The 26,887-nt window shown below is 46.8% G+C and overlaps 1 protein-coding gene across 6 annotated transcripts in view; it reads right to left on the bottom strand.

Moving 5' to 3' along the window:
• KIAA0513 (KIAA0513 ortholog) overlaps window positions 1-19,703 on the bottom strand; it is a 58,317-nt gene extending 38,614 nt beyond the window's left edge. For 3 of the 6 annotated variants that reach the window (XM_032464473.1, XM_032464472.1, XM_032464469.1), the window contains exon 1: window positions 19,471-19,602. The gene's annotated coding sequence lies outside the window, so the exon portion shown is untranslated. Of the gene's footprint in view, window positions 1-11,381; window positions 11,526-19,470 lie in introns of all 6 variants that reach the window. The other 3 variants (XM_032464467.1, XM_032464470.1, XM_032464471.1) reach the window with 2 other exon arrangements.
• Between the last annotated feature and the right edge of the window lie 7,184 nt (window positions 19,704-26,887).

The raw sequence follows: 26,887 nt of genomic DNA, 5'->3' as shown, positions 1-26,887 counted from the left end.
AGGGCAGAACAACCTGGGCCCTCCATAAGACAGCACGGTTGATGTGCTCTCGGGGGAAGGGTGCGCACCCCCATCTCTGAAAACCCGCGGAAAGTTTTAGGGGGAAGAGAGGCGGGGCTTAGGCACAGCCGCCATATCCTCCGCGCTGAGCACTCAGGCAGGGGCGGGGGCGAAACCTGCATCCGCACCAAAGGGCTTAGCAGCCTCAAAGGCCAGACTGAGACTGGCCTGCAGCCCGGGGCAGACAGGATCCTTCCATCCTGGTCCCTCAGAGAACTTGCTCCACAAAGACAAACAAGGAGCTGGGTTTTGGCTCGGAGCAGGGACAGGGCTGTCCCTCGGTCTTCCCCGAGCCCACCCGCGGAGCGCCGACCAGGGCGGAGCGCGCAGCCGCACAGAGCAGCGGAGCTACCGGCGGCGGCGCAGGTAGAGCGAGAGCGGCCCCCCGCCTTTCGGGCAGGAACACAGCCCCTGACCGAGGTGCTGGGAGGGGGCACGACCTGCCCTCCTACCTGGCCAGTCTGCAACATCTGACTGCGGCATCCGGAGGGGCAGCGACCCACCCGCCCACAGCAGAGGAGAGCTGCACCTGACCCAGTGTTAGGAGGAGGCGCGATCCGCTTGCGACAGGTGCTGGGAGCAGCACAGAAGAGGGCGCCAACAGAGGGCCTCTGAAAACAGCAAGCTGAGCTTCCAAAACAGGACGAAGACAGAAAGACTTCACATTAAAAGCACACAGACTCCAGGAGAACACCGACAAATCCCCCCCCCCCTTTTTTTTTTAAATCTGTTTTTACCTGTTCTATTTTCTATTACTCTCTTAATCTTTACTTCTTAATTCATTTCTATTTCTCTTGGGTTTTGATGTCCTGCTATTGATTAGACACAGGTTTCAAATACATCTATTCATCTCCCCCCCCCTTTTTTTGTAAAGTTTTTAAAAGGACGTCTCAACCCGATTAATACTCTGCTTCAACTCACTCTTCTATTATTCATTATACACTGTTTTCAAACCCTCTTTCTCCCTTCTTTTAAAATTCTTTCTCTCTCTCTCTTATTTTTTTTTCTTTTTTTCCTAAGTTCTATTCCTAAATAGGCATCAGATAGATAAAATCCTTAAGGACCAAAATAAACAACTGATACTCCGTAAACCACAGTGCCAAAGAGGTATGAGCAAGATGAAGAAGCAGAAAAACCTTTCACAATTAAAAGAACAAGAGAAATCCCCTGAAAGAAAGATCAACGAAATAGACATCGATAGCCTACTAGATCAAGATTTCAAAAAAGGAGTGATCGAATTGCTGAAGGAATTAAAAGAGATAGTGTTTAGAGATATAAAATATGTCAAAAATGAAATTGAAGCTATAAAGAAGAGCCAAGTAGAATGGGTAAACTCATTGACAGAGATGAGGAATGATCTAATAGCTGTGCAAAGCCGACTAGATAATGCAGAGGAACGAATTAGTGATCTAGAAGACAGGGCAATAGAAAGCACCCATTCAGAAGAACTACAGGAGAAGCAAATAAAAAATAATGAAAATAGCATAAGGGACCTATGGGATAATATAAAGCGTCCCAATCTTCGCATAATAGGGGTCCCAGAAGGAGAAGAAAGATCAAAGGGGATTGAAAAGGTTTTTGAAGAAATCATGACTGAAAACTTCCCAAACTTAAAGAAGGAATCAGATATCCAAGTACAGGAAGCTCAGAGGGTCCCAAACAGGAAGAACCCAAATAGACCCACACCAAGACAAATCATAATCAAGATGGCCAGAGTCAAGGATAAAGAAATGATTCTAAAGGCAGCAAGAGAAAAGCAAAGAGTAAGTTACAAGGGAACCCCCATAAGGCTCTCAGCTGATTTCTCTACACAAACACTACAGGCCAGAAGGGAGTGGCAAGATATATTCAAAGCCCTGAATGAAAAAAAGATGCAGCCTAGGATCCTTTATCCAGCAAGGCTATCCTTGAGGATAGAAGGAGAAATAAAGAGTTTCACAGACAAAAAAAAAAGCTGCAGGAATTTAGCAACACTAAACCCATGCTAAAAGAAATATTGAAAGGGCTATTCTAAATAGAAAAGCAGCAGGATGCTACAGAAATGAGAAACACACAACTGGAAAGGTGATAACTCATGAATTACAAATAAAGTAAACATGAAATTATAAAAGAAGACATACAAATCACTGAGAGTGGGAGAGGGAGGCAGGGAAATACAGAATATTTTTTTCTTTCTTTTTAAATTGTTTTAACAGTAGGATGGGTTTGAGATCATGTTACTATCAGTTTAATAAAAACACTTATAGTAATGGGTTGATAGATTTACAAAAAAGGGTAACCACAAGCCAAAAATTTACAAAGGAGTCACAAAAATTAAATAAAATCCATGATAATACAAAGGAAAATTACCAAACCACAAAAGGAAGAAGAAAGGAACAAAGAGGATATACCAATTCAACTGCAAAGATAAGTTCAAAATGGCAATAAACACACATCTATCATTAATTACTGTAAATGTTAATGGACTAAATGCTCCAGTCAAAAGACACAGAGTGGCAGACTGGATAATAAAGCAAGAACCTTCAATATGCTGCATACAAGAGACCCACTTTAGGGAAGGACACATATAGATTGAGAGTGAAAGGATGGAAAAGGATATTCCATGCAAATGGAAAAGCCAAAAAAGCAGGTGTTGCAGTACTGATTTCAGACAAAATAGACTTTAAAACAAAGGCCATAAAGAAAGATAAAGAAGGACATTTTATAATGATTAAAGGAGTGATACAAGATGAGGATATTACACTCGTTAATATATATGCACCCAATATAGGAGCACCTAAGTACATACAAGAATTACTAACAGAGATAAAGGGGGATATTGATGGGAATACAATCATAGTTGGAGATTTTAACACTGCATTAACATCACTAGACAGATCTTCCAGACAGAAAATAAACAAGGCAACAGAGAAATTAAATACTACAATAGAAAAACTAGATTTGGTGGATATTTTCAGAGCATTACACCCCCAAAAAATAGGATATACATTCTTTTCAAGTGCACATGGAACATTTTCCAGGATCGATCATGTACTTGGGCACAAAAGAAACCTCAACAATTTTAAGAAGATAGAAATTATCTCAAGCATCTTTACTGACCATAATGCCATGAAACTGGAAATCAACAACAGAGAAACAAAGGAGAAAAAAAGGAAAGCATGGAGATTAAACAATATGTTATTGAAAAAACAATGGATCAATGAGGAAATCAAAGCTGAAATTAAAAAATACCTTGAGACAAATGATAATGAAAGCACAACCACTCAAAACCTATGGGACACAGCAAAGGCAGTGCTAAGAGGGAAGTTTATAGCGATACAGGCCTTCCTCAAAAAAGAAGAACAATCTCAAATAAACAATTTAACCCACCACCTGAATGAATTAGAAAAAGAAGAACAAAAAGCCCCAAAAAGCAGCAGAAGGAAGGAAATAATAAAGATCAGAGAGGAATTAAATACAATAGAGATTAACAAGACCATAGAAAAAAATCAACCAAACCAAAAGCTGGTTTTTTGAAAAAGTAAATAAAATCGACAAACCTCTGGCCAAACTCACAAAGAAGAAAAAAGAGAGAGCACAAATTAGCAAAATAAGAAAGGAAAATGGAGAAATTACAACAAACAAAATAGAAATACAGAATATCATACGAGAATATTATGAAAAACTATATGAAACCAAACTGGATAACCTAGAGGAGATGGACAAGTTTCTGGAAACATACTGTCCACCAAAACTGAATCAAGAAGAATCTGAACACTTGAACAATCCGATCACTAGAAAGGAAATAGAAATAGCAATTAAAAACCTCCCTACAAATAAAAGTCCAGGACCGGACGGCTTCACCGGGGAATTCTACCAAACATACAAAGAAGAACTCATACCAGTCCTTCTCAAACTCTTCCAGACGATTGAAAAGGAGGGAATACTCCCAAACTCATTCTATGAAGCCACCATCACCCTGATACCAAAACCAGGCAAAGACACTACAAAAAAAGAGAATTATAGGCCAATATCACTGATGAACATAGACGCCAAAATCCTCACCAAAATTTTAGCAAATAGAATCCAACAACACATAAAAAAGATTATACATCATGACCAAGTGGGGTTCATCCCAGGGACACAAGGCTGGTTCAACATACGCAAATCAATCAGTGTAATACATCACATCAACAAGAGAAAGGACAAAAACCACATGATCATCTCAATCGATGCAGAAAAAGCATCTGATAAAATTCAACACCCATTTATGATAAAAACTCTCGCCAAAGTGGGTATAGAGGGAACATATCTCAACATAATAAAAGCTATATATGACAAACCTACAGCCAGCATAGTACTCAACGGTGAAAAACTCAAAAGCTTCCCACTAAAATCTGGGACAAGACAAGGATGCCCACTATCACCACTCCTATTCAACATAGTCCTGGAAGTCCTAGCCACAGCAGTCAGGCAAGAGAAAGAAATAAAAGGGATCCAAATTGGAAAAGAAGAGGTAAAAGTGTCATTATATGCTGATGACATGTTACTATATATAGAAAACCCTAAAAGGTCCACACAAAAGCTACTAGAGCTGATTGAAGAATTCAGCAAGGTAGCAGGTTACAAAATTAACGTTCAAAAATCAGTTGCATTTCTTTACACTAACGATAAATCAACAGAAGAAGAAAGTAAAGAAACAATCCCCTTTAAAATAGCACCCAAAGTAATAAAATATCTGGGAATAAATCTAACCAAGGAGGTGAAAGAATTATACACAGAAAACTATAAACCATTGATGAAGGAAATTAAAGAAGACTTTAAAAAATGGAAAGATATCCCATGCTCTTGGATTGGAAGAATCAATATTGTTAAAATGGTCACACTGCCCAAGGCAATCTACAGATTTAATGCAATCCCTATCCAATTACCCAGGACATATTTCACAGAACTAGAAAAAATCATAATAAAATTCATATGGAACCATCAAAGACCTAGAATTGCCAAAGCATTACTGAAGAGAAAGAAAGAGGCTGGAGGAATAACTCTCCCAGACTTCAGACAATACTATAGAGCTACAGTCATCAAGACAGCATGGTATTGGTACCAAAACAGACATATAGACCAATGGAACAGAAGAGAGAGCCCAGAAATGAACCCACAAACTTTTGGTCAACTCATCTTCGACAAAGGAGGCAAGAATATACATTGGAATAAAGACAGTCTCTTCAGCAAATGGTGTTGGGAAAACTGGACAGCAGCATGTGAAAACAATGAAGCTAGAACACTCCCTTACACCATATACAAAAATCAACTCAAAATGGATTAAAGACTTAAACATAAGACAAGATACAATAAACCTCCTAGAGGAAAACATAGGCAAAACATTATCTGACATACATCTCAAAAATTTTCTCCTAGAAGAAATAAAAGCAAGAATAAACAAATGGGACCTAATGAAACTTACAAGCTTCTGCACAGCAAAGGAAACCAGAAATAAAACAAGAAGAAAACCTACCGAATGGGAGAAAATTTTTGCAAGTGAAACCGACAAAGGCTTGATCTCCAGAATATATAAGCAGCTCATACGACTCAATAAGAAAAAAATAAACAACCCAATCCAAAAATGGGCAGAAGACCTAAACAAGCAATTCTCCAAGGAAGACATACAAATGATCAAAAAGCACATGAAAAAATGCTCAATATCACTAATTATCAGAGAAATGCAAATCAAAACTACAATGAGGTATCACCTCACACCAGTCAGAATGGCCGTCATTCAAAAATCCACAAATGACAAATGCTGGAGAGGCTGTGGAGAAAGGGGAACCCTCCTACACTGCTGGTGGGAATGCAGTTTGGTGCAGCCACTATGGAAAACAGTGTGGAGATTCCTCAAAAGACTAGGAATAGACTTACCATATGACCCAGGAATCCCACTCCTGGGCTTGTATCCAGAAGGAAATCTACTTCAGGATGACACCTGCACCCCAATGTTCATAGCAGCACTATTTACAATAGCCAAAACATGGAAACAGTCTAAATGTCCATCAACAGGTGACTGGATAAAGAAGATGTGGTATATTTATACAATGGAATACTACTCAGCCATAAAAACCGACAACATAACGCCATTTGCAGCAACATGGATGCTCCTGGAGAATGTCATTCTAAGTGAAGTAAGCCAGAAAGAGAAAGAAAAATACCATATGAGATCGCTCATATGTGGAATCTAAAAAACAAAAACAAACAAACAAACAAAAACAAAGCGTAAATAAAGGACAGAAATAGACTCACAGACAGAGAATACAGACTTGTGGTTACCAGGGGGGTGGAGGGTGGGAAGGGATAGACTGGGATTTCAAAATTGTAGAATAGACTACACTGTATAGCACAGGGAAATATACACAAAATGTTATGATAACTCACAGAGAAAAAAATGTGACAATGAGTGTGTATATGTCCATGAATAACTGAAAAATTGTGCTGAACACTGGAATTTGACACAACATTGTAAAATGATTATAAATCAATAAAAAATGTTAAAAAAAAATCATGGCAGCCAGAAAGAAGTGGAAAACACTTTTTAAGTGCTGAAAGAAGAGAGCTGCCAGTCTAGAATTCTATATGCACCAAACCAAACCAAACAAAAAAACAAAACAAAACAAAACAACCTTCAGGAATGAAGGTGAAAACATTCTCAAGAGAATCTGCTGCCAGTGGACGTGTTCTGCAAGAAGCGTTAAGGAAACTTCCTTAGAGAGAAGTAATACCAGAAGGAAACGGAACACCAGTAATGAGGGAGGTGCAAGTGAAAAGGGAAAAACTCTGGGTAAATAAAGTGGGCCATCCTCCTCCTCTTGAGTTCTTTAACATGTGTATGACAGTTCAAAGCCAAAGTTATACTGGCTGATGAGGTTTTCAACGTTAAACGATGTAATACATATGAAAACTACACACAAAGGGGAGAGAATAAAGGGGCCTATGTGGTGCTAAGGTGCCCAGAACAGCGGCTAAGTCAACAGTAGCTCCCTTCTCTTATAAAAAGTGGGGCCCCAGGGACCCAGACTCCCCAGCTGCATCCCAGATTTCTTGGTTTGGCCGGTACCAGTGTCCATTTGGAATCACACACCCTTCCTGACAAACAGGTCCTGAGCCTGAATCCCTGGAGAACAAAGGCCACCAAACAGGTCACTTCAATCTCCGTCCCAGCCAACCTTAAAGGACGGCCCCCTCCTACGGACAGGCCCTCCTTCCTCCACAGTTTACTCGCCAATAGCCACTCCCTTGGGGAAAGAATTACTGCTCCCGGAGACAAAGAAAACAGAAACCAATCAAGAGTCCAGTAGACAGAAAGCGGCTAGAAATGATGAACGCAGAGAAGAAGGGCCTCCAGTGGGCGGGCGTCCGAACTCCTGTTTGACTGGGCTGAGCATCAGACACACGGGGAAGGAGGTGGGGAACTGAGGGAGTCCTCGGTACCAGAGTCCCCAGGTTTTCTGAGATTTTTTGTCCTCCTTTGCCCATGTGGAGGGAGGGGTCACGCAGGCAGGAAGTGCCCTGGATCCAGTTAGTTGTGTTTTAAAGCTAACCAGGTAAGAAGCTGCCGGCAGAACAGCCACGTGTGCAGCCCTGACCTCCTCTCCTCCCGCTCTTCCCTGCCAAGGAAATGTCCAGATACGCATCTGTCCATTACAGACCATGGACGTGACAAGGGACAGACACCTCCTCCTTTAAGGGCAGCACCGCCTTTTGGTGGTGGGAGGAGAGAGACTGTTTCCCGAACTGTGGGAGATCTGGGATTTCCCTCTTCCATACCAGTGAAAGTAACTGCAGTCAGAGCTCCCCCTCCGAAAAAAGAATGAAATAATGCCATTGGCAGCAACCTGGATGGACCTCGAGGTTATCATACTAAGTGAAGTGTGTCAGACAGAGACAGATTCCACATAGGATTGCTTACATGTGGAGTCTAAAGAAATGATATAAATGAACTTTTTTACAAAACAAAAACAGACTCACAGACACAGGAAACAAATTTATAGTTACCGAAGGGGAAAGGGAGGGAGGGGTAAATTAAGAATTTGGGATTAACAGATATACACTACTATATATAAAACAGATAAACAACAAGGACCTACTGTATAGCACAGGGAACTACATTCAATATCTTGTAATAACTTAGAAAAGAATCTGAAAAAGGATGTATAACTGAATCACTTTGCTGTACACTCGAAACATGGTTAAGTCAACTATACTGCAATAAAAAAAAATTTTCTTTAAACCTCCTTTGGGGCCACCAGGGCAAGGGCTGGCTTCTGAGTCACCTCCCTGGGTGACAGAGGAGACCACCCCCACCCCTTCCTGGGGACCCTCGGCCCCTGACAGGCACTCTGGCACAGGTCACCTCCTTCCTTCCAACTCACACTATGCACACACTGACTGGACAAAGGCTCTGAGCCACGGAGACCTCGCCAAGTATCCCTCTATAACTGAGGCTTCCTTCTTTCTGAGCCATGCTGGTTTTTAGGAAACGGAGGTGGGAAAGCTCACACCTCTCTAAGGACAGCAAGGTCCATGTGAAGCATTCCAGGCAACTCAACATACAGAGCAGAACAACCCAAGCAGAGAAAAGAAGAGGCCAGAAGGCAAGTCACGCGGGCAGCGCGCTGTTCTCCGGAAGGATGTGGCCGGCAGGGAGGCACCACGCTCCCCATGCTCAGCCACCGCCTGACCCAAACCTCTGCCAGTCATCGGGGCTGGAGAGAGTCGCACCCCGAGGCTCAGGAGAACCAAGGGTGATGGCTCTGGGTCCTCTGGGGGACTGGCTCCCAGGCCGCCACCTCCATGGCTGGATTTGTGAGTTTGTCCTACAGTGATTTACCCCAGTTCCCCACTGCTGTCCCTTGACTGAGCAAATGCGAATACCTTCCTAAGATCCCATTCCAGACTCTCAGTGTGAGCATGAGATCACATATGCTTCTTGGACTCAAAATCCCCCAAAACATTACTCCCCCATGGGAGTGAGTGTCATCTCACCAAGTGCCTCTGATCAGACCATACCTGCTCGGTTGTCCTAGCTCCCTGGGAGACAGAGGGGGAAAGATGGAGGGACAGAGAGAGGGGCAGAAGGAGGGAAAGCGAGAAAGACGGAGACAGAAAAAGAGACACGGGGTCGGGGGAAAACTCACTGCCGGGTCCAATGACAGAGCACCATCAAGTCTACAAAGTGCTCTGAGGTGTGAAATGAGGTGTTTTATCAAACATTTTAAAGACTTTTATGCCACTCATTGCAGGAGCCACATTCAATCACATTTTTCTAAACATTTCCCCCCCTTACAAATTTGGATTTGAATACAAGGATGACATTTTCAAACATCTCAAAACAGTCACTGCTCCCTCCTCCCACATACTCGCCTGAGGCCTTCTGCCACCCCTGAGCGTGGCCGTGGTTCCTGGTATGACGTGCTCTTTAGAAGGTCAAAGCCACCGCTCCCTACTGCTGCTTCAGCCAACAACAATCCTGGGAGAGAGCTGGGCTGGTCTGGGCTGTTCTTTTCCATAAGGTTAACTATTTCCATGATTTAGTACTTTTGAATAATTAAATGATAATTACAACCAACACTCACTGTATGCTCACCACACACCAGGCACTGCGCTAGCACTCCATGCTGATAACCTGATTTAATTCTCGTAACACAGGAGCTAGGTCATCATCATCTCCATTTTATGGCTGAAGAAACATTAAGGTTTAGAAAAGCTCTTTAAGTAGCTTTTTAGAGAGAGAGTTTTACATAGCTGTCTAAACCACGGAGCTAAATGAACGGACTAGATAAGCTCACGCAGTCTGACCGCGCAGCCTCGCTGTGATGTAAGGAGCTGACCGTGCTCATTCGGGCCCGGAGAAGGATGCTCCAAGAGCTGCCAAAGACTGGAGTCGATGAACACTTCCCTACTGCAGACAGCAGTCTATAGGTCTTCCTGTTTGGAAGTGATGCAAGCAAGGTCTGCTTTAGCCACCTGACATTTATTCCAAAGCATTTAAAGATGTTTCCTAATTTCTGTTTTGGTAGAGACAGACAAACAGGGAGGGCTGAGCCCTTTTAACTCACAAATGCTAGGATTTTATATTACTTTTTCAGTAATATAAAATATAATATTTCCCTTAAGGGAAAAAGGAATGATTTTAAAATAATAACAAAAGAGTAAAGGAGATGTCTGCCCAGGAATGGGAACAAAACTGTTACACACTAAATAATTCTAGACTTTGTTTTACTCGAGTAAAATCCCAAGATGTCAGGGTCCAGAAGACGGTGTGGGCCAGAAGGTAGACAAGAAAGGGCCAGGGGAAGCAGACAAGGAGCTCAGGGGAAAGGCACAGACTCACGGAAGGAGATCTGAGATGAGAAACTGAGACCCAGAGCAGAGAAGTGACGGGGGTGGCGTGTCTGCAAAGCCGCACGTTGGTTCATACAGAACCTCGCCTGGAACCCACACTTCCTGCCCACAATGAGCAAACCGGAGAACCAGGGACAATGTGGGACCACTCCTGCCCCTGGACTGGTTAGTCCTCTCTCCGCTCAGTGCCAAGGCCTAGCATTTTACCACTCCAAGGCCAAAGAACGGAGCTGCTGCCTCTCTTTCCTTCTCTGAAGGAGGCTGTGCCGGCGTGGACAGATAAAAGGTGTTATTTTGTAGAGTTCAGGTCACTCGTTTGACAAACATTTATTGAGCCACTACTGTGTCCTGGGAACTGTGATTAAGTCCTGGGGACACAAAGATAAATAGGAGCCAGGCCTTCCTTTCCCAAACACCATCTAAGAGACAGACACAAGTAAATGATTATAGCAAGTGACAAGTGCTGTAATTCCAGGATGCAGATGCTAACGGGAGCCCAGAAGTAGGAGTACTCAGTCCTGCCTGGGGAAACTTTAAAGATTGCCTGGTTTGGGTCAAATCTGGTAGGAGCCTGCCAGTCAGACAAGGGGGAGCTATTCTGGAGAAAACGGCATGAAGCAGCAGGCAAGAGGCGGTCGACACCCCCGACCCTAGTCCAGCTAGTTCAGGCCTATTCTGACCTCGGTGGAAGGTTGGGAAGGATAAAAAAACCAGTGCCAAGTTGCGCACAACTTCGCTTTGTATTTGAAAGTAGTCCCTAAAACCCTAAAACTAAAACACAAAACCAGTCCCTTTTCTACCCTCAATAAAATGGGAGCTGAATTCTCTAATACTTGGGGCAGGGGGTTAATATTTAACAAGGATTGAAATATGTAATTCTTCACTCCAATCCTGCTTTTTAGTATAAATACGTGGTTTTTTAAAAAGCGTAGCTGACAGATGTTTACCTGAATGTAAGTGAAGAGAAATGGGTTTCTGCTGTTGCTTTGCTTCAAAGGCATCTGAACAGCGTCCCAGGGCTGCTTCAGGTGTACCGCCCCACGGCTCTCAGGTGCCGGCTGCTCCAGATGGCTTCTCTGCAGAATTCTAATCTACGGTGTGAAAGCGGACCTGATTTTCTTTCATCTCAAATGCTCAGCCAGAGGCAGCCCCTGTTTGGCCCATTCTTTGAGGAGAGGAAATGGTAAGTAGGAGCAGGTTTACAGGACAGAGAGAAGGGAATGAAAAGATGGGGCCAACACAGAACCTGTCAAGTTTCCGGAAACTAACAAGCTCCCTGACGTTACCAGAGGCAGATCAGAAAGGCAGCTAGCTGCCAACGTGAGTCAGGCAGACCCACGGCGGGGATGATGCTTCTCTGCAGGGAGGGCTGTCCCGCGTGCCAACTGCAGCTCGGTTAGCAGCACGGAGGCGGGAAGCACCTCCCAGTCGTGACCCCAAACTGTCCCTAGATGGTGCTCCCGGTTGAAAATCCCTGATCTGGATTAGCTTCGAGCAGTACCACCACCAGCATCTCAATCCTGCCAACTGCTTCCTTTTGAAAATCCTTCTTGCTAGTATTGCTGCTACCTCCCAAAAGAAGCCCAAAAAAGAATAGTCACAATGGGTCTCTGACAACACACGAGTCCCGATGTGAGAGAGTTAGGGACCTACAGGAAACAGGGAACCTTGTGCATGGAATTCCCTTGATGAGAGGACGCTCCAAACGGCACTAGTACTCAGCTGTCTCCAGGACGTGGAGAGGATGGAGGTGCGTTTCGTTTGTTTGGTGAGATGTTCGTGTGATCACCCAGCAAATATTCTGGATATACAGTGTGTCAGGCGCTGCGCCTGGTGAACAGGACAAACAGAAGTCCAGGCTCCAGGGAGTGTGTGTTCTCGTCGGAGAACAGAGGAAAGCGGACATCGCTGCAGTCTGTCGTAGAGGCTGTGAGTGAAGCCACGGCACGTGCGGGTTAGCGCTGCGCTGTCCCTCCAAAGCCACCCGCCCCGTGTGCCTACTGAGCCAGGAAACGTGGCTCATCCAAATGGCAACGTGCTGACCACAATCCCAGACTTGGTGCAGAAGGAGAAAGTAAGCTGCCTCGTGAACCATGTTTATATTGATCATTGGGCCTGCTTACTCATTCACTGTGGCTGCTAGAAGCTTCAGCCCATGCACGTGGCTCAGCCCGTCCTCCTGTTCCCTCGTCCTGAGAGACCTCCACCACCAGCGCCTGGCCCCGGGGAAATGGCAAGTTCCCGGGCTCTGCGGTGGGAATGAACTCGGCCCAGCTGAGGACGGCAGGGCTGAGGGCTGTGCACTAAGCAGGGGCTTGGAGGCCAAGTTAAGGAGTTGAGATTTCTTCCCAGGAGCAACTGGGAGAGCACCGGAGGGTCTGCATCATGGGAACACCATGACCAGACTTAGACTTTACAGAGATGCTGCGCTCTGGTGGCTGTCTGGAGAGAAGGCAGGCATGCAGGCACGGACAGAGCAGGACCCCTGGGCAGGAGGCGTCAGCCCTGAGGGACCCCTCAGCTGTCAGCCACTCCAGGTGTCCTCAGAGGTGAAGTCCGAGATGCTGCCTTTCCCCGTGGGGTATGGGAGCCTCGTCAGTTCCCCTTACGTTACACTTTGATTATGTAGAAGACCTCTTTCCCCCACGAGGGCAGGTAAGTATTTTTTTTGATTACCCAAATCGGGCCTCAGGATGCTGAGTGATTCTGCTGCCTGATCAAGTTCAGGGGGTCAGAGCAGCTTTCCTCCATTAACTGGCTTCCTATTTCCTTTGTACAACTGCCCAAATTAAGTTTAAAATCAGGGGGCAGGGGCCTGAGGTTTGTCGCTGTTCTGTTCCCATTTAATTCTTTTACTTCATTCTTGGTATTTACTATCAACTCCCAGTTCAGTTTTCTTCTCTCGTGAGGTTTTCACTCACTTTTCTTGGGCCCTGTTTTTGTATCTTAGTTTCCCAGCTCGCCCCCGCCCCCAAGCCCCTCACTCACTCAAGGACGTCAGCGGAACAGCAGCCCTCCCAGCTCATTTACTCTGGCATTTTCCGTTTGCTCTGCTGTTTCTAGAGTCTCATTTTCCCCCAGCTCACTGGTCATTTTTGTCACTGGTGAGTCATTGGCTCTGAGTCACGCCTGGCTGTGATGCAAAGGCCAGGATGACGCCTCAGCGCACACCTGGTCTACAAAAGGCTGTCACTAAGGGGGACACTCACAGGCTTCCCCATGTGGATTCGGTGATGAGGAGGAAAAATAATCCCCTGCTCTCTGCTTTTTTCCCCTCCAAGCCTACCATTTCTCTCAGCTTCTGTTGGAGATGATTCCTTTGGTGGAATGTCTGGGTCCTTTGTTTGGACCCTGAAAGGCAGGGGAAGGAGCCCAGGGAGCCCCAGGGTTGAAGGCTTTTCTTCCATGAGGTTCTTCTCTCTCGTACAACGTGGAGCATCCCCAGCGCCCCACACTGGGCACTGGGATCACGCTGCCTTTTGAGAGCTACGAAGATGCCACCAAACCACACATGAAACAAGGAAGGATGAGAGCCGTCCCGGATCAGGAGGTGGGGAGACGGCACGGGAGTACAGCGTGGTACCCGGACTGGATCTGCCTGGGTCTGTGCGCCAGCCCTGCCCTTACAAGCTGGGACAGGAGGCATGTCTCTCAGCCTCTCCCTGCCTCGGCTTTCTCATCTGTGAAATGGGGAGGGCAACAGTAGCAACCCCATCACTGTTCTTGTGAGGGCTAGTGACAACCCCCTCAGAGCACCTCACACAATAAACAGGAGCTGCAACACCACCACCTTGATGCCCTCAGGGACACAACATCTACTGTCCCTGCCGCCTTTCCTCCCTGAGCGCTCTGTCTTCGCCTCCTTATCACGGCTAACCCTGAAGTTTAAGGAACCTGACCTGAAAATCAGGCCATAAATAAAAGCTTTCCCCACACCCTAGCCTCAAAGCCCCACATTTCACCATTATAGACTCATTTCTTCCGAGCACCTTCCTTCTAAATATAAAGCCCTTGGCAGAGGTGTTGTCATCAGCTCTGAGGACCTGGGAACAGACCAGCCTATCAGGTCCTCCCAGAAAGGGGTCTGAAAAGGCAGGAGGAAGGAAGAATGGAAAGCAGGGACGGAAGCACAGCCCGTGGGGGCTGGCATCCAGAGGACATTCAAGGACACCAGGTCTCTGGAAGGAGACATGAGAAACTGGAGGAGATGGGGGGATAAGGGGGACCTGGGTGAGACAGAGCCAGAAATAAAAAGGTCCCTAAAGGCGAAGGAGTAAGTCACATTGGCTATCTGGCCGGCAGCCTGCCCTGCTCTCACCCTGCCACCCCTAAATCAGGAAAGTTTCTCTACGAACTCCTGCACGGCTCACTCCTGGAACATCAGCAATACTTTTTCAGGGTCAAAATCTGAGACATTGAAACTCAGAAGTCTCAAAACCTTACTTAAAAGCTCTTTGGAATCACTGGAAAAGCCCAACGAAGGGAAAATGCAACTTCTCTAATTCTGTGGCCCCGGGTCAAAGCCGGCCACGCGAGGTCTGACGCTGGAACCTCGCGCCCAGCTGCACTGTTTATGTCACTGGCGGACGCCAGCTACAAGGGCTGCGCCATGGCCCCTCCACCACGAGGACAGCATAAGGCAAAATGCTGGGGAAGGAGACAACCCCTCCAGGGCCCCACAGGACTGTCGGAGAAACCCCGCGTCCTGCCCTGGGTTTGAGCCACGAGGAAGACCTGTCCACTAGCAGGCAGGGGAGGGGTGGAGAGGCCGTGCGCTCTGCAGTCACAGTCAGGAGGCTCGTCTGGTCCTGCCCGACCTTGGGCATGTCACTCAGTCACTCGGACCCTCACTCTCCTCACCTGGAACACATACAGATCCCCACTTACCCTGCAAGTTGTAAGGATCACAGGTGCTTTAGGCACAAACATCCAAATCCATGGCATTATGTCTAAAAACAATCCAGCCTCTCCTGCCAGTTTTTCCCTTTAAAATGTCACTGGACCTTGCAGTTAGAAGGTGTTATGCATTGAAGTGAACACTGAAACAGATAAGGTGAAGTTCTAAGCCCTGGAACCTGAGAATGGGACCTTATTTGGAAACAAGGTGGCTGCAGATGCAGTTAGCTAAGATAAAGTCATAGTGGAATGGGGGTGGGCCCCAAATCCACTTTGACTGGAGTCCTTGTGAGAGATGGAGAGACACACGCAGAGGGACAATAATGAGAAAACACATGCACACGGGGCGGCCATGTGACCTTGGGGGTGGGGAGGGGAGGGATGCAGCTACAAGCCGAGGAACAGCAAGGATGGCTGCAAAGCCCCAGATGTGAGAGGGGGCACGCACAGATTCTCCCTCCAAGCCCCCAGGTCGGAACCAACCCGGCCGACACCTTGGTTTTGCATGTCGGATCTCCAGAACTGTAAGAGAATAAAAATCTGTTGTTTTGAGCCTCCCAGGTTGTGGTGCTTTGTTATAGCAGCCTTAGGAAGCTAATACAGAAAGACACCTGGCTTTACCGTCTGATGCTTGAATTCTCTTGCCCGATGGTCGGCGAGCCAGCCTCTGTATGACTGTCTGTAGTAAAAGACGACTCACTTGGTATCTGCCAATGGAGCAATCCCTCCCATCTTTGAACACGTCTGTCCTAACAATCATTCATTCAACGAATATTATTGAGCACCTACTGTATGCTAGGCACTGCCTGGGGCACTGCTGATACAATGGGAAAAGCGGAGCGGACCATAAAGGCATTCACAAGCAAGGCCGTTTCTGACACCGGGATGAAGAAAGCAAGACAATGTGATACGCGTGAGTGCGCTGGGGACCAGGAAGACATCATTTAGACTGTTAGGGAAGGTCCCACTAAGCGTGTGATACTGGATCAGTGACTTGAGTGACAGGGATTCAGCCATGGGAAAATCTGGCAGGAGGAACAGCCAGTGCAAAGGCTCTGAGGCAGAGCAAGTTAGACACACTCCAGGCACAGAAAGAAGGAGAGGTTTTCGTGAGAGAATGGTCACCGATAAAGCTGAAGAAACGAGGAAGGTTGGCCAGTACTCACAGAGGAGACCCAAGTAAGATGTTTGACTCTGATCCCAAGACTACTGAGAAGTCACTGGGGAGAGACATGATTTGATCTGTAGGTTTTAAAAGGTCACTCTGGCACAGTCAAGTTCTTAAAACCGAAATCTTTCTAAGTATTACATTTGTCCTTTCATTCTTGGGCTCCTACGCCTCCACAGGACAAGTTTAATCAACGACATTCCTGAACCTTCTGGAATCATGGCTCCCAAGATTCTCAGGCTCACCAGCTCTAACTCATTCCCCATTGTAGCAATTTTCAACAAATATGCTTGATTTTTTTCTGTGTTCTTCATCAAACACAATGCCCAGAAAAAGAACTCCATATTCCAAGCACGAAATAGACTGGAACTTTCACTTTCTCATTCCAGATCTATACATGTACTGATGTGTGCCAGGACTGCCTTGGCTTTTAATTCTGTTTTGCACCATGGACCTGCTGAAACACATCTCAGCCAACTTCCCCTGATGTCCTTTTTCAGACCTAGATGCTCAGATCTAGAAAACAGGATTAAAGCTTGTTTCTCCCTAATGAGAACAACTGTGCCCTGTTTTTTCTTTTTTTTAAAAAAAGTGTCACCATAATCCAAACAATGCCATGTATGAAAAACTGGATAAAACAAAACTACTGGGTTAACTCCTTAGGTTTCACAACCACTACATTTCTCTTCCGGGTGGAGAACAAGGAAAGTTATTATGGCAAGTTTCCCTAGCACTGCCTTGGCCGCTTGCATCACACAGCTGAAGACACTTAGACTATTAGGAAACCCTGAGTGCTTGAGCAAAAAGACACTCCCTGCAATCACACTTCCTAGATTTCTCAAAGTCTTATAAACAAATCTGAGTTGTCACAGCCTCTCTCAAGCCTGGGGTAGGGGAAATGGTGAAGGCGAGTCTACACCTGCACGCTATGCTGACTTAGGTGGAGGAAGCAGTGGGAGAGAAGGATGCTGGGAAAGCACTAGGGCCCTGTGGTGTGTGTGTAATCCACCCACATCCTTCCCACATCCCATTCTCCAGATGGGTGATGGGCTGCTGCATCTGGGGTCAGACAGTGAGGCTTACCACTTGGCTCTGGCCTCTAGTATCTAAGTGACTTTGAGCAAGTCAGCCTCAGTTTCCTCATCTGTGACATGGGAATGACAACACTGCCTACACTCCAAGTTTATTGGGAACATCAATTAAGATTTTGTGTGTGAAGCCCTTTGCAAATTACTCTGTCATGTAAAACTGAGCGGTTATCACTGGTGATAAGAATTTTTACTCTGCCCTTTGCATGTCCTTCCTGCTGCTAGTTGACTTTTCCTGACTTTTTGTCTCCCCAGGCCACCTTTGATGTTTCTTTTAACCCAATTATTTTCTTTTTTGAGGGAGGCGGGAGGGAGAGAGACAGAGGCATGACTCATCCCACCCTAAACCTATCCTAAAGACTGTCCTAAAAGAAGTGCCCTCAGAGCCATGTGGAGTCACCGTAAAGCAATTTGCCTCCGAAGAACCAAAGCTATTGTCATGAAAAAAAGGACCACATCTAATACCTACGGCTATTCTCCACTCTCTGGAATTCCATAGCAAGTTATTTAAGGTTCATGATTTACTCACATCACCTGGGAGCTTTTCACTGTCCTCAGATCACACAAACTATCCTCACATTAACAGGCACATGCCATACAAAAGAAAAACACTGCAAAAAACCCCCAAAAAACAAAACACCAAACGAACAAACCATGGGAACGTACTCCAAACCAAATGAGAGGCTAGAGATATAGTGCCCCTGCCTGTGTCCTCAGGATCTTTGTTTCTTCCATGGAAAAAGAGGATCTCATGAGTCAACTTTTCAATTGTGAGCTGATCTCAATAGCCTATCGCCCTGAGCTTCAAATGCATAAGCAGTCCTATTTCTGAACAAAGTGGAAATAAAAACGGTGACAGCCGAAGGCAGAGACTGAACAATGGGGGAACATACACTTAGAAATGTGAAACGACAGGAGGAAGCGCTCACGTATTAATACAACTGAATTTTTTTTTCTTTTCTTAATTCAGTGTTAGGCATCTTGGCTGCTGTGGTTTAGCATTAGGGAGGGGGTGCCTCTAGTCAAATGAACTGAAACCTTAGCAGTAGGTGACAGTGGTCTGGAAGGCAGCCTGGCTACAGCAGCCTGGTCCCTGACAGCTGTCAAATTGCCTCTAACACTGATTCGCAACAACCTCCACATCAGGGCGCCTTACCTGTGCCAGCTCAGAGGCGAGTTCCTGTCCAGTCTGCAGGCTGCCACCCTCACCTCACACTTAACCAGAGTTAGAGGAGCTGGCCAGCGCCCGCTGCCAAGTCTTGTTCTCCTCAAATCTAATCAACGAGCAACCTAGGGAAGTACAAACCTCACCCAAGAGAAGACGCACACCCGGCTCCAGGGAGACCACATCTTGTCCATTCAAAGACTCTGGACGGTCCAGGCCACCCTAAACAGATTCTAACCCTGCGTTTGTACCGCTGTCCGCTCTGCAAAGCTCCGCTTCCTTCCTGATCGTGGGTGGAGGGGGCCCTGGGAAGGCACAGGCAGCGCCCCTTCTCCCTGGTCCCCACACCTTCCCCCCCACCCGCTGCCACCCCAGGAGCAGAGAGGCAGCAAACTTAAAACGCGACACACAGCACAACTTGGCAAACGTCTCTCCCCGCCCAGTCCCTGGCACCCCTCCCCGGCATGCCCTCCAGGAGTCGGGGGAGGGGGGGTTCTTCCTCCCCCAAACTGAGGAACCAGCTCCATCCCAAAGCCAGCTGGCGACATAGTCAGCCACCGGGGGTTGGGGACACCTTGTCCAGCCCCGCCACTCAGGCATCGCGCTGCTCCCCACACCGTGGGCTCCGGGCCCCGCTTCCCATCTCCTCAGCCCCGGCACGCGCGGGCCCCGCAGAAAGCCCTGATCTCCCGACCCCCACCCACTCCACGGCCCCTCACCCGCCGGTCTCCGGGCGCTCCAGCTGTCGCCCCTCGGAGAGCCCTCGCGCGGCCAGGAGAACCTGGGCACGCCCTCCCCTCACGGGGGCCGGCGGGACCCTTCTCACCGCGGCGGGGGCCGGCCGACCGCGGGGACCGGGGAGCGAACCGAAGCGGTCGGGCTCGGCGGCGCGGCCACTGCGCCGGCCCCAGAGCCGGGTCCTTCAGAGGCGCCGGCCCGCGCGAGCTGTCAGTCAGCAGCCGTGCCCGGCCCCCAAACACGGCCCCGTCTGCGCAGGCGCAGGGCGGCCCGGGAGCCGCGTCACGTGAAGGGGCGGGGCGGCCGCTCGTTTCCGGCGGTCTCTGCTAGGGCCCGGGTTCCCCCGCGCGGGGGCCGCCCCTCGGCGGGATGTTTCGGCCCTCGGCCCCCGGCCCCCAGCCCCCAGGAGCACGCGTGGGGACTTCTCGTGGGTTGCTGTAGCAGAAGGTCCCGGGAACCCGTTTCCTGGATCTGCTCAAAACGAGGGTGTTCTCCCGGGCAGGGAAGAGCTGGGTGGGGCAGGCCGTTCCGCGAGCACATGAGTGAGTGGTTCGGTGATTTGGGTGGGAAGGTGGGGGGAGCCCCTGCAAGGAGCCAGGAAATATAGCCTGATTCTGATTGCGTCCCCGCCCAGGTGTCCGCACCTTTAGAACAAGGATGCCGTTTCACATTTCCTGCTCGCCTCCTCCAGAGTTAGGATGAAGTCTTGACATTAACGAAAATACCTGTAAAACAAGGCAGGCAAGGATATACGGAACAGAAGGGCAACATGCTTTTTTGAAAGGGGGCGTCTTAAAAGCTGATAGAGTCCACTTTCTGCTCCAGAAGTTCTAGGCCAGTCAGCATCTTTTCACCAAATGCAATAAACACAACATTCAGGCCATCCGGTTTCGGTTTTTCTTTAAAAAACAAGCAAAAAAAAAAAAAAAAAAAAAACCCACAAAAGGTGAAAAATATGTGTCTCCTATGAAAGCTTTTTCAGTTTTAGAGCAAGTATAGGAACATAAAGTGACACACACTCTCTCCCAATAATTTTAGGGTTATGGCGAACTTGGTTCCAGCACCTAGCAAAATAGAGAACTGATTATTTAAAGACATTTTCAGAGCAACACTGCAGAGCTATAGTGTTCCTTCTGGTGGTTGCCTGTATGAAATAATAAAGGTCTACCTTTAAATAAATGCCCTGGTATCTGAACTAGGGCAGAGTGTCAATTTTAGAAAACGGGGTTCTCTGAAGTCCTAGGAGTTATGTAGGAGGAACTGGCATCCTGCAACTTAGGAGAAAAGATGACATATGGACCGATGATCGAGTGTCTTTCCTGTGCCCCAAGCATGGAGCTGCTTGTCCCTGGGGAGATGGCCTATTGCACTTAAGACTTGTTTGGAAAAGTTTAAGGGAACAACCTGAAGGGAAAAGCTGGGAGTGCAGTTCCATGAGAGTCATGGGGCCTTCAAAACCGCAGCTGCTTCTGGTCCATTCCAGATTCGCTTGACCAGCTTGGTGTAGCCATCATGTGTGAGCAACTGGATCTCTCGGTGTTTCAAGGTTGGTGGGAACTCAGGAAGGGAAGGAGTGAACGTGGTGTTCATTTCCTTCTGTGGGCACTGCAGACAGGTGGGCATGCCCTTGGTCCCTGTGAAGTGAAGTTATGCCCTGTGTCCAGCAGAATAAAAGCCCATCCTGAAGATTTTACAGGGACAAAGAATTGCATCTGCAGCTGGAGGAAATCCTCCCTCGGTTCAGCAAGTGAAGTTGGTTCCAGGCATGGAGTCTTGCAGCCTTACTCTGACTCTGGTGATACCAGCTACTCAGGAAAACTGGAAAATGAGAGCTCATTCAGGGCAAGACTCCACTGGGGGAAATACCATTTCTCTTCAAGAGAGTCCTATGGATGCTGTCTCTCCATATCTCATAACAGATCTACTGAACTTGCCAGATGGTTGGAGAGAGGCAGATGACATGGCCATTTTTAAAAAGAAGAAAGTAAGTTCTGCAAACCACAGAGCAGTGAACTTGACTTTGGGCCTGGGAAACATTCAGGACAGAATGATTTCCTTGCCTTTTCCAGCTTCTAGAGACTGCCTTTTCCTTGGCTTGAGATCTCTTCCTTCAACTTCAAAGTAAGTGTCCTTTAATCTGGAGTAGTTTTCAGCTTTTTCGTCCTTCAAGACATGGACATGTATTTAGAGTCCAGGCTGGTGTTGTGTGTCTCAGTTATGTTTTTCAGCCTGCTCCTGTGTAGAATCAGGTCACATATTTTGGGTAGCGGTGCCGTGTAACAGATGTGTGTCCTCCGTGCATCCTACCATGAGGCACAAACATCAGTTTGTCTCATTATTCCTGACACTTTATTTAACCAAAGGTTGAGATGGTGATATGTTTCTCCATTGCAAAGGTACTTCTTTCCCTTTGGAAGTAATCAGTTATCTGTGGGGAAGATGCTTCAAGATTATGTAAATATCCTATTTTCCAATGAACTTTCACCCAGTGGTTTAGCATCCATTAATGATAATGCGATGATGTTTGCAAAATGTTGAGTGTTGTAATTCGGTTCCTCCATCAGCATTTATTAGCTGACATTTCCCTGCATTTATCCTTGCCCTTCTCCAGTCTGTTCTCTAGTAAGCAGCTGGAATGACCTTCTAAAACCACAAATGTGATCAGACTCTCCAGTGGTTTCCCACTGCCATCAGATGTGGCCAGACTCCCTCTTATGGTTGTTGGGACCTTCCATGACCTGAACCCTTCCACGCTGGTCTCCAGCCTGGTCTCCAGCCACTCCCCCGACGCCCACTGCACTGGGCTCCTTACGGAACTTCAAACAGTCCATGCTGCTTTCCACCATAGGGCCTCCCCACCCACCCCTTTGTCTGGAACTCTCGTCCTTCATCCCCTGCACTCCTTACTCATCAAATCCCCACGTGTCCTTCACATATCACATCCTAAGGGAAGCCTTCTGTCTGACCCGTAGACCAGGTCAGATTCCCAGGTATACTCCCTCACCGCACACGTCCTTCCCCTTTAGAGGAGCACCCCAGTTTGTAACTGTACACGTATTTGTTCAGTTAAGCTCTGAGCTCCGTAACAGGCAGAAGCTTTGTCTGGTTTTGCTCACTTATGTTTGCAGCACCTAACATGGTGCCAAGCCGAGAGTAATCATTAAATACTTGTTGAATGAACCAATATAGGTTTAAGATAAGGATGGAGGGGAGAGTGGAGGACAAGAAGAGGACTGAGTTATTGGGGTCAGAGCGCAAATGGGCAGGGACTTGCTTCCAGGCCACTCGGTGGATCGGGTCCTGGCAGCAGAAGCAGGGGAGTCACATCCCAGCCTGCCTTCGGGACTTGGTGGAGAGCTGGGATGGTAGAGGGGATGGCCTCTGGCTCCTTAGAGAGTGAGGGTGTTAAGGACAAAAGGCAGGATCTTCAGAACCAGGCAGAGTGAGGTCTGCAGGCTGGCTGTGCTCTGCTTCTTTGGGGCGATCACTTTACTCTGAGCCTCTTTTCTCAGCTGTACGAAAGTATCATGCCACTGTCACAGGGACGGGAGGGCGAAGCGAGTCTGTGAGGCACCCACCCCCAGCTGTGTGACCTGCCACGCACTACTGAAACCCCTTGGGCCCGTTTCTTCCTCTGAGAATGGGGCCGACCAGAGCGTGTTCATTCACACATTCAATGAGTAGTCATCGAGTGCCTACATCTCGCCAGGGAACAAGACCAGCAAAACTCCTTGCCTTTCCTGAGGCTTGCACTGCAGTGAGGGATAAACGATGGGATAAGTAGGTGAAAGACAGAGGATGAGCTGGGACAAGGAACAAAGCAGAGAGGGGGAAGTGAAATGTTGCAGGAATGGGAGAGAGGGAGAAATTTTAGACAGGGGGCCAGGGAGGGAGATGTATCCGAGACAAGAAGGACACGGGAGCAAGCTTGGGATACCCAGGGGATGCAGGCACCACGCCCAGAGCTCTGCACTCACTGAAGCTCCAGACATGTCCCCTAGCCATGCACTCTCCCCGCCAAGCACTGGCCCCGTGGCCCCAGCAGACCCTTCCCCACAGCTGGAGGTGAGGTGGCCCAGTGCAAAGGAATTCAGGCACACATCATTCAGCTTTGGGGTGTGGCTTTGCAGCCTGGTGGCTTTCCTCCCTGGCTGATGCAGTTGACACCTCAAACTTGGTGGGAAAAAAACAAGAAACAACCCAAACTCCCTTCTGAAGGAATTTCGCATTTTCCATTGTGCAACCCTTGGAAGTGTCTCTTTTTCACCCACTGTTTACTTGAAGTAGAGCCTACAGATCACAAGTGGACATGGCTGGATGAATTTTTACCAAGTGAACACAGTACAACCAGCACCCAGATCAAGAAGTAGACTGTTACTAGGACCCTAACATCCCCACTCTGTGCTAACCACTGCCCCGCCCTGTCTTCCTGCACCAAAGATCAGTTTTGCCCAATTTTGAGCATTTTATTAATAAAATCATATAGTGTGTACCTTTGTGTCTTCTTTCACCCAACATCACATTTGTGAGATTTATTTGTTCTGTTGTGTGGAGCACGTTCGTTCCTCCCGCACAGTGTTTCATTGAATGGGTGCACCACTGTTCATTCTGCTGTTCGTGGAGATTTAGGTTGTTTGCAGGGTGGGGCTGTTGTGGGTAATACCGTGTGAACATTCTAGCCCAAGTCTTTTGGTCCAGCAGATACTCCTCACAGTTGTCCGTGGCGGTCTAACAGTCACATTCCCACCACCGGCAACGCAGGGAATGGAAATCCTAGTTACTCCGTAAACTTGCCAACCCTTGGTGTTTTTTCATGGGAGTCATTCTGGTGGGTGTGTCAAGAGTATTTCATTGTGGTTTAAGTTTGCATTTCCCTGATGACTCATGAAAATGAGCCCTCTTTCATGTGTTGGATATTCTTTTGTGAACTACCTGTTCAAGTGTTTTGCCAATTGTTTTATTGAGTCATCTCATTTATTTTTAATTTTTATGTATTTAAAAATGGGTACATGGTTTAAAAACTTAAGTTACAGACCTCTCCCTTGCATGTTTCCAGGATATCCTGTGTACGTATAAGCGTATACATCCCCCCACTTCTTTTTCACACTATCACACAATTTCACACCATAGACTTAGTAATACCCGTAACACCCTTTATTTAATATACTGACAGCAGATAGGGTGATGCAGTTTTTTGCTTCTACAAACATACTACTGTAAATACTCAAGTGCAAACATCTTTGTGTACATGGGTGAGTCTGTAGGATAAATTCCTGAGTGGAACTGCTGGGTCAAAGGGTAGGTGCACCTATATTTTTGTGATTCACAGTGCTATCTTGCTCTGCAAAGAGTTGAACAAATTGACAAGTGCCATTTTGTTAACTGTTATGGGTTTGGTTTTTTAGGCCTTTTTCTATTTCTTCTGTTTTTCTCTTCTCTTGTGGTTTGATGACTATAGAGTTACGTTTGGATTCCTCTTTCTTTTTTATGTGTATATCTATTACAGCTTTTTGGTTTGTGGTTACCATGAGGTTTTGGTGTGGAAGTCTGTCTATGCACATGATTGTTTCAAGTTGCTGATCTCTTAATTTCAAATGCATTTTAGATGCCCTGCATTCATACCCTCCTCCTCTCACTATTACTTTTCTTGTTTCTAGTTGTACCTTTTCCTTTTCTACCTAGAGACGTTCCTTTAACGGTTGCTGTAGAGCTGACTTGGCGGTTCTGAGTTCTTGTAGCTTTTGCTCACCTATGAAGCTTTTGCCTTCTCCATCCCATCTGGACGAGAGCCCTGCTGGGTGGAGTATTCTTGGCTGTGGGTTTTCCTTTTCAGCACTTTAAGTATGTTGTGCCACCCTCTTCTGGCCTGTGGAGTTTCTGCTGAAAAATTAGCTGACAACCTTATGGGAGTTCCCTTATATGTTACTTGTTGCTTTTCTCTTGCTGGTTTTCATATTTTCTCCTTATGTTTAATTTTTGTCAACTTGATGACTTTGTGCCTCAGTGTGCTCCTCTTTGGGTTAATCCTGAATGGAACTCTCTCTGCTTCCTGGACTTGGGTGACTGTTTCCTTTCCCGAGTTAGGGAAGTTTTCAGCTATTATCTCTCTGAATGTTTTCTCAGGTCCTTTCTATCTTCCCTTTCTGGGACCCCTATGAGGAGAATATTAGTGTGCTTCATGTTGTCCCAGAGGCCTCTAACTTTCCTTATTTCTTTACATTCTTTTTTCTATTCTGTGGTAGTGATTTCCACTGATCTGTCTTCGAGTTCACTGATCCAGTCTTCTGCCTCATTTAGTCTATTCTTGGTTCCTTCTAGTGTATTGTTCATTTCGGTGATTGTATTCTTCAACTCTATTTGGGTGTTCGTTATATTTTCTAACTCTTTGCTGAAACTTCACTCTGTGCATCTATTCTCCTCCAAGGTTCTCTGATTATCTTCTCAGTCATTACTGTGAACTCTTTTCTTAGGTAGATTGCCTGTCTCCTCATCACTTATTTCTTCTTCTAGGGTTTTATCTTGTGCCTTTGCCTGGAACATGTTCCTCTCTCACCTCATTTTGGCTAAATTTTTATCTGTATTGTTATATGTTAGTTACATTTCTCAGCCTTGGAGAAGTGGCCCTTTGCACGAGATGTTTTATACATCACAGCAGTGCACTCTCCTCTGCTGACCCAAAAGCCAGGGCCCATCTGGTCCCAGGGCAAAGTCTGGCCTGCCTTCACAGACTCCTTCCTCAGGCTGTAGGACTGTTGTTTTCTTACTTCTGGTATCTGCCCCCTGGTGGGTGAGGCTGGACTAGAGTCTTACGCAGGTTTCCTGGCAGGAGGGGTTGGTGCCTGCCCACTGCTGGCTGGAGCTGGGTCCTGGCCCTCTGGTGAGCATGCGTAGGGGCATGTCTAGAGGCAGCTGTGGGCTTAGGAAGTCTGCTGATGGGTGGGGCTGTGTTCCCACCCAGTACGTTGTATGGAGGGAGGCTTCCCAGCACTTAAGCATATAGGCTGTTGGGTGGGGCCAGATCTTGGGCAAATGAAAAATAAGCCAAGAGGAGGGTGCAGCATGAGAATGTGAATGTTCATGGAGAATATGCATGGAGAAACAGCCCTTTGGGAAATTTCAAGTAGGCAGTGCGGAAAATGTTTACATAGTGTTATATATTATATTACTATTGACAAAAGTAACCAGGCACAGACCCAGTATTGAGTAAAACGATCTCATTCACGAATACACTTGTCATTAATATACCATACATTTTGCTTGTGAAGACTATTGGCTCAGATACAAGAAAGAACTTGCCTAAGTGTTTTAAGAAGATGTGTCTTTGGCCTTAAATTACCACTTTCTCCCCATCTACAATTGTAGTCTGTACTTACTCAGCAAAGGAACAAAATTGCTACA

Source organism: Camelus ferus, chromosome 21, assembly GCF_009834535.1.
Source record: "Camelus ferus isolate YT-003-E chromosome 21, BCGSAC_Cfer_1.0, whole genome shotgun sequence".
Classification (NCBI taxonomy): Eukaryota; Metazoa; Chordata; class Mammalia; order Artiodactyla; family Camelidae; genus Camelus; species Camelus ferus.
Note: the sequence above shows the minus strand (reverse complement) of the source record. Positions and strands in the feature narration are given on the sequence as shown.